A 16,707-nucleotide genomic window follows, 5' to 3' on the forward strand; every position below is an offset into this window, starting at 1 on the left:
GCGGTGGGACCGCCCCGGCCGGCTCCGGGCTGGGAGCCGCCCCGCAGCTCCGCGCTGGGAGCGGAGCCGAGCACCCCGCTCTGCTGTGTGCACGGGGAGGTGGCCCTGGGGGCGTAAGAAGGGAGTGGGAGGGGAGGAGGGAAAGGGGAGGGAGGAGGGAGAAAATGGGAAGGGGAAAGGAAGAGAAAGCGAGAAGGCAAATGAGAAAAAAAGACAAGGGGGAGAAAGGGAACAAGAAACACAGTGCTCATTCCCAATACCCCTTTCTGACCACCGCTCGCAGCCATTCCTCCGTCCCCTTTGCTCCCTGTCCCCTGCAGCAAAGAGGACAGCACTGGACCTCACGTTGCCCTCGAGGGAAGATGCAAGTTCCACGCATCTAATCCCGTTCCTCCCATCTACACAACCCTGGACTGTCCCCTTTCAGAGCTGGACCATGAAAGGCTGTGGGATTTCCCCGGAACTGCCCTCAGCTGCTGTGTTCAGATGGGTGCACACACAGCCCAGGAGGTGTAATACCACCAGGACACATCTAAGCTTACAGGAACTGTCATCTGCCACGATCTCAACACTTCCTCAAAATATAAGACTACAAAACTAGATTCCCTTTGAGGTTTCTCGACTTAATAGTGTCATTCTTCAATGAAGTCAGGTCCAAAGCAGGTGAACACCTCTGCTCCAACACTCTCTTGGCTTCGGCTCTCCCAAGTGAAGTCAATGACATGTCCTTTCTCTGGCCACAGCTCACCTATTGAGTATATAACAACACACTCTTACAAATGAGGTCATGACTTCCAGTCCCACCACAAAAATAACCCAGGGCACTTATGTAGGGTTGCCTGAGCTCCTTTTTCTTAACTGAAATAAAATACAATAAAATAATTTTAAAAATAGACATAATTCTTGGCTAAAACAGCTGTACTGATTCTTCTTACTCCAAACCTCACTGTGAGAACTTGGTTTTAGCATGAGTCAGATAATGAATCCACTTTTTTCTTTTTTCCTGCATTAAACTGAACACGAAATGTAAGAAATCAGAGCCCAAGGAGCACTGTGAGTGTTGGAACTCAGTTCTGGGCCTCCTCTGGTGACTAAAACATGCTTCTATTTTGAGATGTTACAGCTCTCTTCCCTAAAGTGAGACATGACTCCCTGTCTCTTAAAAAGGAGTTAGCTGATACGGGTTTTATTTGTTCTAGAGAGCCCCAAGCCCATTAAAGCAGCCCAAATCTGTCTGAGATAGGGGATGCTCAATGCTGATCATAGGAGAGTCAAAGGCTCCTGGACGGCTCCTACCACTCTGACACTGAATTTGGTACATTTCTAAATGTTGATGTAGAGCTGGATTTAATCTGTTACTTCAACAGAGAAACTCGGATACATGTCAGTTGTATTGTGCAGTAAAGGATGGCAGGCTGAAGCAGAAGAGAGGCTGTGAGAGCTCGCTGGAGCAGCAGTTAGAATGTGCATCACCTCCATGTGGATTCAGCAAGAATCACCTCTGCATTTGTAGTCGGTGCTGGGACATGTATACAATCTGAAAATCACACTTGTTTCCTGGTCCAGAAAAAGCTCGGACACTTTTGACCTACACGGTGCAAGTATTGGCAAAGTTAGTTTTTGCTCCCGGAAATGCCACTCATATGAGAACACTGTGGCTGCTGTAAATCTGTCGTTCCTCAGTGCCTATATGAAAAGCTGCAGAACCTCTGAACTTAGATAATCAAACAGTAATACAGAGCTACTGCTAAGTCAGGATCTAGCTGTAGGTCCTTGTTCATTGCAGGGGAGTTGGACTAGATGACCTTTAAGCATCCCTTCCAACTCAAACAATTCTATGATTCTATTCTGTGATTCTGTGTTTCATAACATTTAAGAAACTATGACATTAGTTTATTTTGTGGTACTGTGCTACTTTATGATGATTCTCATCCAAAAATAAAGAACACAGCCAAAGCTGATTAAAATTCCTCCAGGAATTTAAATTGTTCTGAAAAGTTCTTAGCATTTGGGAACTTACTAGGCTATTGCATTGTGCATTGGAAATACTTGATATACAGATGTTATTCCAATAGCGAGTGTAAAAGCTCAGGTGGGATATCAGGAAACATTTATTCTCGGAAAGAGTGGTGATCCACTGGCCCAGGAAGGTGGTGGAGTCACTGTCCCTGGAGATGCTTGGGAACAGAGCAGTTAAGGCACTGAGGAACATGGTTAGTGGGCATGGTGAGGGTGGGCTGATGGTTGGACTACATGACCTTAGCAGCCTTTCCTGCCTTAATGATTCTAAGTGCATAGACATTTTCCTCCAAATTAGGTGATTTAGCATTAGCATGTTATGTAGCATCCTTGCCATTTACTTTAAGTATGTTACGTGTAACCTCCAGGCTCTTGGATAATGCATTATTAATTCCTAGTAAAGCATTTCAGATGGAGTGTTCATGCCCTATGGAGCCTGCTGATGTGTGAGGTGGTGAGCAATTAGCTCAGCACTGGAAACTGCATAGAATATTATTGCTTCCAATTAAAACATAACGCAGATTAACCTGACGTTCACTGAGATGCTGAGACTGCAGTCAGTTCTGTTGGTATGCTGATTAAAGATTCAAACATAAAGGCCACATTTCCCAAGGCTAAGGACCGCATCTTGTTTTCGGCCCATAAAACGCACACCAGCTTGGCAGGGAGAGAGCAGAGAAATGTGGGTGGGTGGAGAAGTCCTCTCAGAGGTGAATAGGAAGATCCAAAAAAGCTTTCAAGAGATTTTCTCAAGTAGTAATGGGGAAGTTTAAAAAGATGGGTCAAAAAGGAAACCCACTTTATTTAAAGCTGCATAGTAAAGTTGTTTATGAGTGCATGTTGGAAATTAATCTCATTTTTGGAATTTCTCACAGCTTCTTAACTGTTCTTCATAAACTTTCTGAAGCATTGAGCTTTTATTCCTAGGTTGTGATTTATTTTCTGAACTAAACAAAGCTGTGGAAAAACATTTTATTGAAGACTGAATGTTAATGCAACTGCAACAGGAAGAAGACAAAATTCCTAAGTTTTATAATGTTCGCTTTTTCAACCTCAAAACACTGTCTATTTCTCTTTTTCTTCCTTCACAAGCAGCATTTTGTTTCAATAACATAAAGAGGGTAAGAAGTTTGTCTTGAACAAACTTGAGACACAAAGTACTCATGGCTGCTACAGCTGAAATCAATGAGAAACAGCCCCTTTAGTGCATGACCCTTCAACAAGAAGAAAATCAGGCCCAAAGGATACTTCTCTGTGCATTTATGGCGTTCATGAGACACCGTAGCATTTAAAGGCTGGAGAAGGTCTTACTCTACTGTGAATTTGGTTCACCTCTCTGTCTTCTGGTCCTCACGTGCCTTTGGTGCTTCAAACACAGACATCACCAGGCAGTTCATACTTTTCAATAATGCTAGCATCCTTTTCGGCTTTTGAATGCTCTGTTATGATTTCCCTGTTCATTGCAGGAGAGTTGGGCTAGATTCCCTTTGAGGGCCCCTTCCAACTCAAACAATTCTGTAATTCCATGATTCCATGATTAAAAATTACAGAAATCTTTCCCCCCAGACCTCCAGTCTGGTTTATCTGTATCTTATTTTCTTTCCTAAAATGCACTGCAAAAAAAAAAACCCAAAAACAATGTATAGCGATCTTAACATATATTGCATGCTATTCTTAACTGATGGCAGGGAAGTTTCTAATTAAACTTCCAAATGGTTTTGATATATCTTTCTGTTCCTGGTCAATTTTAATAACAGAATTTCTATAAAAGGTGTAGGGTTATTTTTGTTCAATCTGCATATAAATATCAGTGAGAAACTGACTTTCTGAGTTCTCTAGTTGAGGAGCTGACATAGAAAAAATTAAAATATTTATTCTGGAAATAAGAAACTTTTCTTTCTGAGTGCCAGGAGAAGTCCTTACCTTACAGTTAGATGTAATGCAAATCTCCATTTCTTTTTGAGTTTCCTACCTACTTCCCAGATTTTTGTCAAACACTGCCACTTGCTGGTTTTACTCCATACTAGTAATTTAGTTAAATAGCTTTTGCTCTGCTGAGGTAGTAAAAAAAAATGCTTTTAAAAGATCAAGTAGTTAATATTTTTACAATTCATTTTGCTAAATAATCAGATATAAGAAATATGGGCATAAGCCCTCTGATTTCATTTCTATAGTTGACATTCTATCTCTGCATATAAAGTGAAGACTGAAGACATTCCAACATGTCTTCAGACACCTGACATTGGAAATGCACATGGGCAGAAACAAAACTGTGACTCAGTTTGTTTAGGACCAATTTAGCCAGCAGTAACCATATCAGGTAAGAGGAATAGACTGTAAAAAAAGCTGATTAAACAACAACAAGCACCATAAAAACATGTACAGTGCTTTTGTTACAATATGCTTGTACAGGACTCTAAATATATCTGACCTTTAATCTTCCAAAGGCAGAAGCAAAATTCAAGATTGCTTTTGAGAGCATATAATCATGCTCTTCCTTTTTATTATACATGCAAAGTGAATGTCATGGTGTAGCTGGATGCTAGTGAGCAAGTATGCAAAAATCAGGGTATTAGACCAGTCAATTATTTTTTAAATATATATTTAATAAAATATATTTATTTATTATCATAAACTTTTCTCAGTTACCCAGGAAAGGTTATGTCATGTTTAGACACATATTTTGCTAAATACTGCATGCTTCTCCATAGTCAGATGGAATAATTTCTCTGACCAAGAGCATTCAAGAGTTTGACATCTGCTGGCCCAGGAAAGAAGATTGAGGATGTTCTCTGCACAGAAGACAGATTCACATATCCTTCCTCTCTGTTGGGAGTGATGCTATCAATATCTTTTAAAGATGCCACTCTTCTTTCCTCAAAATAATATTAACCTCCAGGGAAAATTAGACCTTGCCTGGTTACATTTTGAAAAAGGTTTCTTCCCAGCATACTATTCTCTCTGCAACGCGCTAGGATATATTTAATCCCCTCATTCTTATAGCTCACCAGAACACACATCGTTATCTTCTTTATAATGAGAAATTCCTTAGACAGGTTCTATATGTACTAGGAAAAAAAAAAAAAAAGCACTGGTTCTTTTCCAAAGTACTTCCAAATCTCCACTTCAACCGGGCTGCCTGCTGCTAGTATATGTGTCCAAGGAAGGATGCTTACTGTTTCTGAAACCAGCAGGTATTTCTAGGTTTTGGACATCTTTTTAGCATATCTTTGCTTCCAAATACAGCATTTATTAGGGTGGCTATGAATCGTAGCTGATATTTAGAGAAATTCCCAAAAAGCGGTTTTCGAATAACCGTGCAGTATGGATCTCCTAGTTAGTAGTTAGATTATTCTCCTTTTTTGGATCCTACGCCAACTATCACAGATAATGTATTGGGAGCAAAATTCCTATCAATTTGTATTGGAGCATCCGATTTGAAAGGCAGATAATGGTATCTACTATCCTCCTAAGAATAACACACTTTTTATCCTCCTGGCTTTTTAAATGATATGCTAGAAAAATAATATTAAGTAAAAATGAAAAATAATATTAGGATCTGCTTTGACAAGTTGCTTAAAACTTCAGAAACCACAGGTCCTTGCTCAATAGCTAGCCAACATACTTACAGGAAGAGTTTTCCTACAGGAGAACAAGAAAACTCCCCTGAATAAACTTTACTGAAGAAAAACACACTCATACCAATGAGCTGCTGGTTCCCAAACAGCAGTTTTCCTTAACATCAGCAAAAGGGGAAATTGGGTGTTATTAGTTTAATCCCTTGCCTGCACAGAGGAAATACCTTACCTGGAAGGGATTCCAGGCTATTATCTGTACTAACGCAGTGCCTGGAGGCTTCAGCCAAGATCAGAACCACCAGACCACATGTTTTGGAGCCACAAATAAAACCAGTGCCCTCTCTGAAGACAGACAATGCAGCTAGGGCTGTGCCCATTTCCCAGATATATGTTGCCATGGTTCAGAGCACATCTCTCCTGGAGGGCACAGAACTGCTGGCATGCAAGGCCAGTGTGGGGAGAGCAGAGCTGGTCCCTTCAGAGAGAGCTGCTGTGAGGAAAGCCAGAGCATCCTGTAAAGGCTCACAGCCTTCACTTGGTGCACGTGAGGCTCCACCTGGAAGGACACACCCCTTCCTGCACTCTCCAGAACAAGTGGAATTTTGAGAAACTGGAAGGAGCCCAGCAGAGGACTGCTTAGGTGCCCAAGGGCCTTTAGTGCATGACCTGTGAGCTGAGGGATCTGGACTTGTTTCATCTGGTGAAGTAGGGGCAATGGCATAAGCTGACGGCAGCTTATGACATTTAGAAGAGAAGCTACACAAAAAATGATAAAGCTGAAATATTCCTTGCAGTAGAAGATGGTATACATAGCAAGATGCAATGGTTGTGAATGGCCACTTGAAATGTTTAGGTTGGACACTGGGGAAAAACAGTTCTCATCAGGGTGGCAGGTTACCAAAATGCTGGGAAATCCTATTCTGAGATGTTCTCAAGATCTGACTAGACAAAGCTGTGTCTGGTCTGAGGTAATGCTGGCAATGGTCCTGGTGTGAGCAGGAGGCTGGCCAGGAGACCTTCAGCAATTCCTTCCAGCCAACATTTCTGTGGTCTTGCCTTAGGTGACTAATGGCCCAGCTCTCACTGTTACCTAAAAGAGGGCAAGTCATTAGCAGTTCACCAGTATGACACATTCTGAGTCAGGAACGGCCTTCACCATGGCTTCAGTTTTCAGTGAAATGCAACAGTCCTTCTGGAGCAAAACCAACTTAAAATAGTTTGATCAAAGTAACAGTTAAAGAGACGAATCTCAGAAAAAAGGGAGTCAGGTGATAGTTTAACAGGACATTCAAGTGAACTTTTAAAGTTTTTCTAACAGATTATTGTATTTAAAAATAAACCAGAAAGACACAGTTCTTCAGAATTTCAGGTTGGATACCAGGCTTCACTAAGAGACTAGAGGGTGGTGTGCATTTGGGTTATCAACAGACCTCATGTACTCTTCTCCTGCTGATCAAAGCCATCGGGAGTGTTCAGCCAGGGTGGGCTAGCTCAGTCCTGTTCTCTCCCTCAGGGTAGTTTTGCTGTCCTCTAATTTCTCCCTGCGTTGCCTAATTCCTGTTTGATCTTTTTCCTTTAGTCACCTTTGATGTTCTGTTGGTGTTTGTTACAGTATCTCTGGTCAGGATGAAGTCATTTTAGGAGAGCAAGACGTTTCTGTGAAGGGAAATGCAGGCAAGTAAGTGCTAAAAAGAGAACAGAGAAAAAAAAAAAAGAGGTGTTCTTTGCTCTCAGTAGCAGTGAAATCATGGATCTTGATTAGCAATTGAGTTTTTGTTTTGTGACAAAAATGTCATGTCTGCCATCAGTGCTGTCTTCCTACTGGCCCTCGCATATTGGAATGGCTCATCAAAGAGCACTACAGCCCTCCCAGATGTCAGGTTTAGATAAGACAGAACAGACAGCCTGCTTAAGAAATAAATCCAGAAGAAAACACTACTGAAACCAGTAGCAATGATGGTTCCTTTTGCATATATATTAACATCATGCAAAATTACCTTCAGTTACAGAGGTGGTAATTATAGTCTCATTATTCTACTGTCCTCCACTCATCCACAAATATGACATTAGGCTGTTGGTTTGTTTACTTTCCATAGTCTGTCAAAAACAAAATGATTCCCATCTAGTTCTGACAGGAAGTGATGGTATCTTTAGAATAAGGCTGGGTCCACAAGTTAGGATTATGTTATCTACTCCTAGTGTGTCCTTTAGTGGAAAAAAGTTGAGAAAAGTGGAAAATTTTAGATTTTTTTTCTTTCAGTTGTTTCATTGTCATTTCTCATTCTGTTCCTCTTTTTTTTTTTTATTTTTAGTTTTTCCTCCTAGGATAACAACAGCTTAAGAAAACTGACAGGAATTAATGAGAATGAAAAGGGAAGGTGTTCTTGTTTTAAATTGTGTTTTTTTTCTTTTATCAAAAAAGCAAACATTAAAAAAACAAGTCAAGTGAAATTAAAGTGTTCCAGTCACTTCAAATGTTTTCTAGCAAAGGTATGCCACATTCCAACCTGAAAAGAATTGAAATTTCTTTCTCAACCACGAAAATTAGAACATTTTTATTGAAATATGCACTAAAGGCTTTTTTACTTGACAAATATCTACAGAACCATTAGCAAGATGCTATACTATAATTTGCACAACATTTTTTCAATTACACTGAAATAGTTGAATTGAAATTCAGTTTACCGAAGCCTAATCCTGAATTCTGGGGAGAAACAAATACAAAATAGAACTTGTCTTCTTTTAACAGGAATCCATGAGACACCCAATGATTGACTGGCATTAAGGTAAAAAGCATTTGGCCTTAAAATCAAAAATAAAACTCAGTGTAATTAATAGAATCATCATGAAACACATTCTTTGAGTATTTTAGTTTGTAACTTTCCCAGAGGCACCAGGATTAAAAGGAAGCAGTCATTAATTCTTTGTTTCATACTTACCTTTTCATCCTTCTTAATGTTTTCCCTGCCCTTTCTCTCCACGACACAGAGTTTACAGGTCTTACATTAAAAAAAAAATAACAAAAAAAACCGTCGGAAGGTGTTTCACATACAATGACAATCACAGAACTCTTTGAGTTGGAAGGGACCCTTAAAGGCCATCTATACCAACCCCCCAGCAATTAACAGGGACACTACAGCTAGATCAGGCTGCTCACAGCCCTGTCCAGCCTGATCTTGAATGTCTCCAGGGACGGAGCTTCTGCCACCTCTCCAGACAACCTGTTCCAATGCTTCACCACCCTTTGTATTCCTCTTAGAGGTGTTCTGAGGCTTTCCCCGACTAAAAATTTGAATTACTCTCATTCAAAACCTGTTTTCTTGTGCTTAAAGTCTTTTTTGGTCTCCTTCGGGGATCTTACCAGGAGGAGAATGCATAGGCATATCATCTTCAAAGCTAGGTCTGGACCTTATCATGCTCATGTTTCAAAGTCCTGCTCATTACACTCATTGATTCTCTTGACTTCAGTGAGATTGGAGCGGTTGGTATGTTCAAAACAAATGATTTAATAGAGGAGTATTAATAATGACATGGAACATACGTATATATATGTATTTTATCTATGGACTTGTTTGTAATTAGCATTTATTATGTATATCAGATCTTTTAGGAAATGGTGAAATCAATTTACAGCTTGAAAAAGCAAGCTTTAGCCGAAGTACATAAGAAAAATAATTTTCCATGATGTTAAGATGCTCTTTTAAGACAGCTTCTGATCATATGTAAACAATATGTCCATGGGATGGTTTGCATCACTCTTTCTATAGATAAGGTCACACCATCTGCAATGCTAGAAATTTGAATCAGCATGTCCAATCAGAGACACAACCTTTGCCATCACTATTGCTTCCTGATGATTTACCAACCTATCCCAAAAGAGACCCTCTTTTCATGCTAGGCAATTTAAAAGGAACAATAACCCTGTACAGTTATGAAAGAGATGAGTGCAAAAACTTAACAGTTCTATTAATCATGCAATTTTTGTTTTCAGGCATTTATATATATCACAACTTTGTTCTTCATTTTAAATATTTTGCATCAGCTGACCTACAGGAAATGCAATTGCTTAGAAAAATCACTTCTGTCTTTCTCATGGAATGAAATATTCTTCCAGAAAGTATGTATTCCAGACCTCCCTCCTGTTCTAGAGATTCAGCTTAAATTATTTTCAGAAATTGTCCTCACATTTATTCCAATAATCACAGACACTGAAAACAAAGAAGAGGAGGATAACAGGAAGTGTAATTCAGAAGATTAAAATTTATTTCTTCTTCCTTATTCTTTTCCTTAAGAGAAAGTAACATGTAACTAAAGAGGTAAGAATGAGAAAATTTGAAACCTGGCATTTCTCTTTGAACAGGCTTAAATTAGTTAAATCTGCTGCTATTACTGCTGACACACTAGTTGCCTGGGTGGAACTGCAAAACTAGGTTTTACTGTGAACATTTCCTTTTCCACTTTACTAAAAGGTAAGTGTGTTAGAGAAAAGTGAGCTAAAAGCTAAATTTCATTTCCTGATCTAAGAGATATACCTGATGCATTTTTTTCTTGAGAAACTTGATGTTGTGGAGTATCAGCATTTTTCATCACTTAAGATGAACCCTCCAAAAATGTTTCTCAGTATGCAGTTATGAGAGGTGAGTAAGTAGCATGTCATGCATAGTTAAACACTTAAAATACCTATTTTAACAATTAGGTATTACTCAGAATGGAGACAGTACTTTTGCCTGGGCTTCAACATGTCTGTTGGTGGAGGTGTTTACATACGATCTGATTAAGCATGGATGTGGATCATACCTGGGGTATCCATCTGGGCAGAGCCTGAGGGCTCTGGAGCAAGGCCAGGGCTTTATGAGGCAGCACGCTCCACAGTTTGTGATTACCTGCACTTAGGCATACAGTAGTCTTTTGTGTTAACATTGCAAGGAAAAAAATAAACCTAAGGTTTCATGTATATGGATAGTAAGTCTCTTTAGGAATGATGTTTCAGGCAAGGACAACACAGTCCAGAATGAAAAATTCAAATGCATGAAACTCTCAAAACCTGCCTCCATCTTAATGTGTGAAACAGTAATGACTTGTTCACTACTGTTCTCTCTTTGTAAATGCTGTGGTCACTGAAGAATGGGATAGAAGCAATTCCACATGTTAGGAGGCTGCTGAATAGTTCATTCTGTATAAACTGTATTATTTACTAACAGCACATGGCTTAGATCCTGTGTTATATTACCTATTTACTTAAATTAATTCCAAGCAACAAAGCTAATTAAAAAACCCTCAGCCAGCCCACAATCACCACAAAAACTGGAAAAAGCATTAGCTATTTGTACCGCTCCAGTTACAAGTAGCCCCTGCAATTAAGTGAATGACATTTTTCCACGACAAATGACCACAAAGAGGACCTAAACTAAGTGTTCTCTAGAACATAATTTGAAGTAGTTCATGCAGCGGTCACCTCAGTGCCGTTCCCTGCCTGAAGCAGCTGCCAGTCTCACCATGCCAGGAGCACACCATGTCTGCAGCCGCAGAGCCATCACAGGACAAGCACCACTGGGGGAGACATTCTTAGTTGAAGCTACACAGTTTGACTGAGAAACCCGGCTCAAAGCTCTGCTCTTCAGGGTGGTGCTCATTCTTTAAGTGAAAAATGAACACTGAAAACTTGAGCAAAATCATGGGAGCCTGCAAGTATAAGGTCAGGCAACACACACACGCTTTCCAGGCTGGAGAAAGTTCTTAATTGGCAGTCCCAGCAGCACAGTTGGCTGCTCTTCAGACATATGCAGAAAGGGAAGCGTGACCAGCCCTAATGCCTAGTGTGCTGTAGGAAACAGTACGTAATTCGTTCAACTTCTCAGTGTCAAGAACTTTATATTTTCAGATCATAAGAGAAGGATTCATTTCAGTTTAAGATTAAAGCTTCCCTCATTAACAATCTAAGTTGTGTAACAGAAGGTAGAAAAACTTCAGACTGAGCATAGGCAGGAGTTTAATGCAAAAACAAGTAATAAATGCAATTGCTACTACATGAATCTCAGAAGAACAAAATGGCTTCTTAACAACTTCTATGGGTGTGCCTGCATCCTTTTTCTTCTCGTAATATTTTTGATACTGTGGTACAAACATTTCTGTCTTTTGTGTTATTCTCTCCAGTTTATGTACTGAAAAGGACACTGGTGTTTTTGATGGTCTGACTCTGTCCTGTTTCTTCTATTTTTTACTAACCCTGTGTACCTGTTCTGCAGCTTTTCTTCTGTTTTGATCCTTCCCACAGACATTTTGGCCGACCATGTTCCTTCAAAGCATTTGAGAGGAATGACTTCCACTGTACAGACAGTGAATTGCAGGGAAACCACTAGCTGTTCCTAACAATCCATGAGAGGTAGTTAAAAAAAAAAAAAATCAAGTCTGCTGTTGGCAGGGTTAAGTGTTCTGTTTGACATCGACACCTCCATTGAAAAAGTGTGTCTGCAGTGCAAACTCTTGCTCCAGACTTAGATTTGATTTTCTCCACAACAAGTGTTAAATGAATAACTGATCTCACATGCTCCATTACATGTGATCTCTCCCTTTATCATGGAAGAGAAACATATTTGCACATACGAGTGACAAAAAGGCTAAGAGTTATTTGTGAGTGTAATTTCTGCCGTCTTTTTTTTTTTTCCCCAGCATTTGGTATTACTGTGGCAAATCTCATTAATACTCTTCAATTAAAAAACAGAAATGACCAAAAATGGAAAGATTGATCAGCATATCTTTATGTACATAAAGAACTTCATGACAGGAAGGAGTATAAAATAAATATAAAATAAAAATATCAGAATTAAATATTATAAATTAAATATTATTTTAATGTTTTCTAATACATTATTAATTGAATAAAATAATATGAAATAAAAAGGAGACAGCTGTGAATTGCTTAGGGAGAACAGAAAATGTTTGCTACATTCTGAAACCTGATTAAAATGTGACAGCTGATCACAGTTCTGAGAGTCATTATTGAGCAAGCAAGAAAGAAGGAAAATGAAGTGTGAGGATGTAACAACATGGGGAGAGTTTGGGGGGGCAATAGCAACAGAGGGATTTAGTGTTATGTATGAAGGCATTGCTTGGTATACTGGTCACAGTAGGTCAAGAGAGATAAAGTAAGTTCAAGAAGGATTAAGTCCACAAGCACAAAGAAGAGCCTGTTGATCACAACAATGGGAAGATAGTCTTGTGAGAATGGATGAGTTGGCTTATGTCCTTCAGCAAAGAGATCTCCCAGAAAAAAAATACTAATGCTTGAAGAAAACAGAAATTGGAAGAAATTAACTACTTCAGCTACCATTGATCAGTTGACTACTAATGTAGAGAACATATGCTTTTGTGTACATCCCATCATACCAGCCCACTGGTATAGTGAATTGGGTCTCACTGGGTATTCTTGGTCACTGTGATCCATTTTACTGGAGATGAGGTGATGAAATTTAATGCTTATAAATATAGTTAATTATATCTTTATGTACTTCTTTCCACAAAGAAACATTGCCATATTTAAGCCTTTTGTCCTTGAGCTGTAGACTTAATATAAATGATTTCATTCCACAGGAACAGGGGCGCTAAACATAGGTCTAGGGCACTAACATATTTGGCCTCTTGCCCATTGTAACACTGTAATGTAATGGAAAGTGTAGCAATAACAGCATAGTAGCAAAGCCCTAGGCTACAGCAAGTGAGAATATGCTCAAATATAGCAGCCATAGACACAGAAACAAAGGAAAAACTCTTCTTACCTATAGAAGGCCTCAAGCAGGTAGGGATCTCCAGCAAGATACCCTCAGCTCCACTGCCAACCCTTAAATGAGGTCTGGGAAGGGGTGGATCCTGGCTCCACCCCTTCCAGTCACTCAGGTGCACTGCATGCACCTGAGCTCCCCTGGGTTGGCCCTGCCTTCCCACCAGGGTCTCAGTCACTGGTTCAAGCCATGACTTACCATTTCTGCTACACCCATCTTTCTCAAAAAGCTGAATTCTAGCTATTCTTAGTCTCTAAAATTCTGAGAATTGCTTGCTAACTCTGTCCCATTTGTTGTTATTCCATTTGGTGAAATAATATCACAAAGTGTTTTTAGCTCCTCTGGTTATAAAAAGCATGCAGTGTATTTGAATGACACATAAAAGTTCCTTTGTGCATCTAGAAGTTTCTTAATGTTCAATTTTTTTCAGAATTTATTTAACTCTATTCCACAGCCTGTTCTGCTAATTTTCTTTAGCATAATTCGGATACCAATAAAACAACCTACCCGGTGGTTTCATGAAGCAGAATAATAGTCTTCTATACATATGCTTAGGCCACATGTTTTGAACAACTGTTTGATAGACATCATTAGAAAAAAATTACAGCTGTCCTCTAAAAATGTTTATTTCTTCCACCTGTTCACCTCTTGTAGTCTCTCCATCTTTTTTCTAACTTTTCCATTCTGTTTCTTTCAGAAGAAGTCTCACAAGAAGACAAGTTCTAATGTGAAAAACTTTCTATTACTTCATCTATAGTAAGCAAAAAACAAAACAAAACAAAAAAACAGAAAAGATATGGGAGATCATGATTAATAATAAATTTTTATGTGATGCTAAAAATAAGATTAGCTTTTCTAAAAAGTTGCCTTACATACACAAAAATATAAATATGCTGCATTGTGTATAACAAGTTCATACACAGAATCATAATCCTTCTTGCTGTGATGTCCTCAGTTGACCGACATGACTTTATCTGCTTTTTTTATTTTGCATTATATTGTGCAAATTGTCCAGGACTATTCACTCTCTTCCCTCAGCCAACCAGTATTTGCAAGAGACAGAGACAGCCAAGAATTTGTATGGCAGCTCCTGTATTGGTCACTTAAGATGATCTCAAAGGAATTCAATTAAGAAGAATGGCATGAAGGGGTAATAACAAAATGGCATACAGAATTAATTATTGCATAATTATTTCTGCATAATGCTGGACATAATATGCACGCAGTACAGGAACTAAGCATATGGTAGAGTCATAATTAAGCTTATAAATCAATTAATTGCTAATCTCCTCTGTAATTAATTTTGTTTGTTTCCCAGGAAAAAATTTAATTAGATTGTTTAAAAGTGATAACAAAATTGAAACCAGGTTTTAGCACTTTGCAGTTGTAGCATTGGTTATGTTGTGGTGCAGACCATGGTTAACACTGAACATGACAGCGGTTACTGAAGGTCACTCTTCCTGCCACAGGCAGTGCCTACTGGAAGCGTCAACTGATTGTTGTCGTTCGCCTCTTCTCTGGACAGGTTATAAAAACTCTAGTTTGAAAAGTCTTACTGCAGGTCAAAAGAAATTGAAAGTCGTCCCATCTGAGGTTCATGTTTAATTCATCATTTTTGAGTCTGAGAACTTAATTATCAATGTACTTCATTTTAAATGTACAATCCTTCCACTGCACTTACCAGGCCAGGGAAACACTGAAATTTCTGCCTAGGAAGTTCTGAAATGTTAGAATAAACTTCTCCTTGGTTTTACAAATTTCTGTCGAGCAGGAAATGCATAATTCAAAGAGGCAGTCATATATCCTGCCTCAAGAATTCAAGGAATCAGAGACCACGGCTACTTGTTAAAAACTGTCTATAAGGATATCTTTGTAGACGCCATGTGCTAAATAAAGTGGAATTCTGAAACTGATTATAGAACCACTGTGCTACAAATGTGGCAACACATTTTTTTATTTATTTAGAGTAAGATGTGTTAACATCCAGCATGACAAAATTTGTACAAAGTTCACAATTTAAAAATGAAGTCTCACAGCAACTTGTGATTCCACACATTTATAGCAAAATTAAAATGTCAACAAATCCATGCCGTGTAGTACAAAAATAAATCAAACTTCAGTTCCACAGAGAGCACAATAAATAGTTTATACAAAATTCTGTCTTAATAAATGATTACTTAAATTAACTTAGAAATGAATATGAACAATAAGTTATAATAAATAAACTCTGATGACTCACAATAATTTCATATGAAAGGTCAGCATTCTAATATGTGACACTTTTGTGATCCCTATATAATAGTCACAGATAACTTTTGATTTGATATTATGTACCAACATTAGATGAGCAGCAGATTTGTGCTTAAAATCCCTTTCCATTGTACATAGGTGATAACAATAAGAATCCAAAACTGATACTATCTATTACTCTACTGAAAGCATTACTATACTGGCAAAGAAGCTGCAGACACAATGCAGTGGAAAAATGCATATGCCATTATGAACAATGAAAGCCCTAAAAGGAGGCTAGGGCAAAAGTACAATATATATGGCAGAAGGTGAACAACAAGCACCTTGCTTCAGCTCTCAAAAAGGCAATTCTGAGCATGGCAGCTACAACTAATAGCACAACAGAAAAAGGGCACTGTACAGATAAGATACTGCAGAGCCCCAAAGTAATTACATAATCTTTTCCCAGCTAGTTATTAAAGTCCTCGTGGAAAACTGTAAGCTTTTGTACAGTGAATAGTATAAAGTGCCGCTGGGATATACATATATTTATACATATATATATATACCGAGGTTGAGTATTGTATCAGAATATTTGTTGTGAGATCCCTGTAGTCTCCCTTAGCAATATTACTGGATTGGCCATAATGGCTTCCACTATAATTTGTTCTAGTTTAGTGTCACAAGGCTAATGACACAAGAAATTGCACACCTCCGTATGGATATATAGGGCAAGGTAAGTGCAAATAGTCAACTGGCACATTGTGGGGACAATGACCCTGTAAGTCCTGTTCTGCTAAAAATATTTTATTTTTTACAAAATCCATCTTTTTCATAACAAAATTTTAAAGTACTTTTGTACTTTCTGCATAACATCAAGACATGGAAGGAAAAAGATATGCTATCAAATTTAAATAAATTCAACATCCGTAAAACACAACACATCACCAAATTTACTACTTAAAAAAAGAAAAATGTAGTAATAAAAAGTGGTCTTATGCATACATATAGTGCAGTCATTTTGAAGAAAACAATCAAATCTTGAAGATACAAATAAGTTTTATCTTAAAATGATCCAGTTTAAAGCAAAAAAAAGTGCTGAA

At 38.5% G+C, this 16,707-nt stretch overlaps 1 long non-coding RNA gene across 1 annotated transcript; it reads right to left on the reverse strand.

Moving 5' to 3' along the window:
• Window positions 4,832-13,407, reverse strand: LOC110396176. Its single transcript, XR_002436823.1, has 3 exons — window positions 13,373-13,407; window positions 8,537-8,596; window positions 4,832-7,253 (listed from the first exon to the last, which is right to left on the reverse strand). It is a non-coding gene; the product is annotated as an uncharacterized LOC110396176 (long non-coding RNA).

Source organism: Numida meleagris, chromosome 3, assembly GCF_002078875.1.
Source record: "Numida meleagris isolate 19003 breed g44 Domestic line chromosome 3, NumMel1.0, whole genome shotgun sequence".
Lineage (NCBI taxonomy): Eukaryota > Metazoa > Chordata > Aves > Galliformes > Numididae > Numida > Numida meleagris.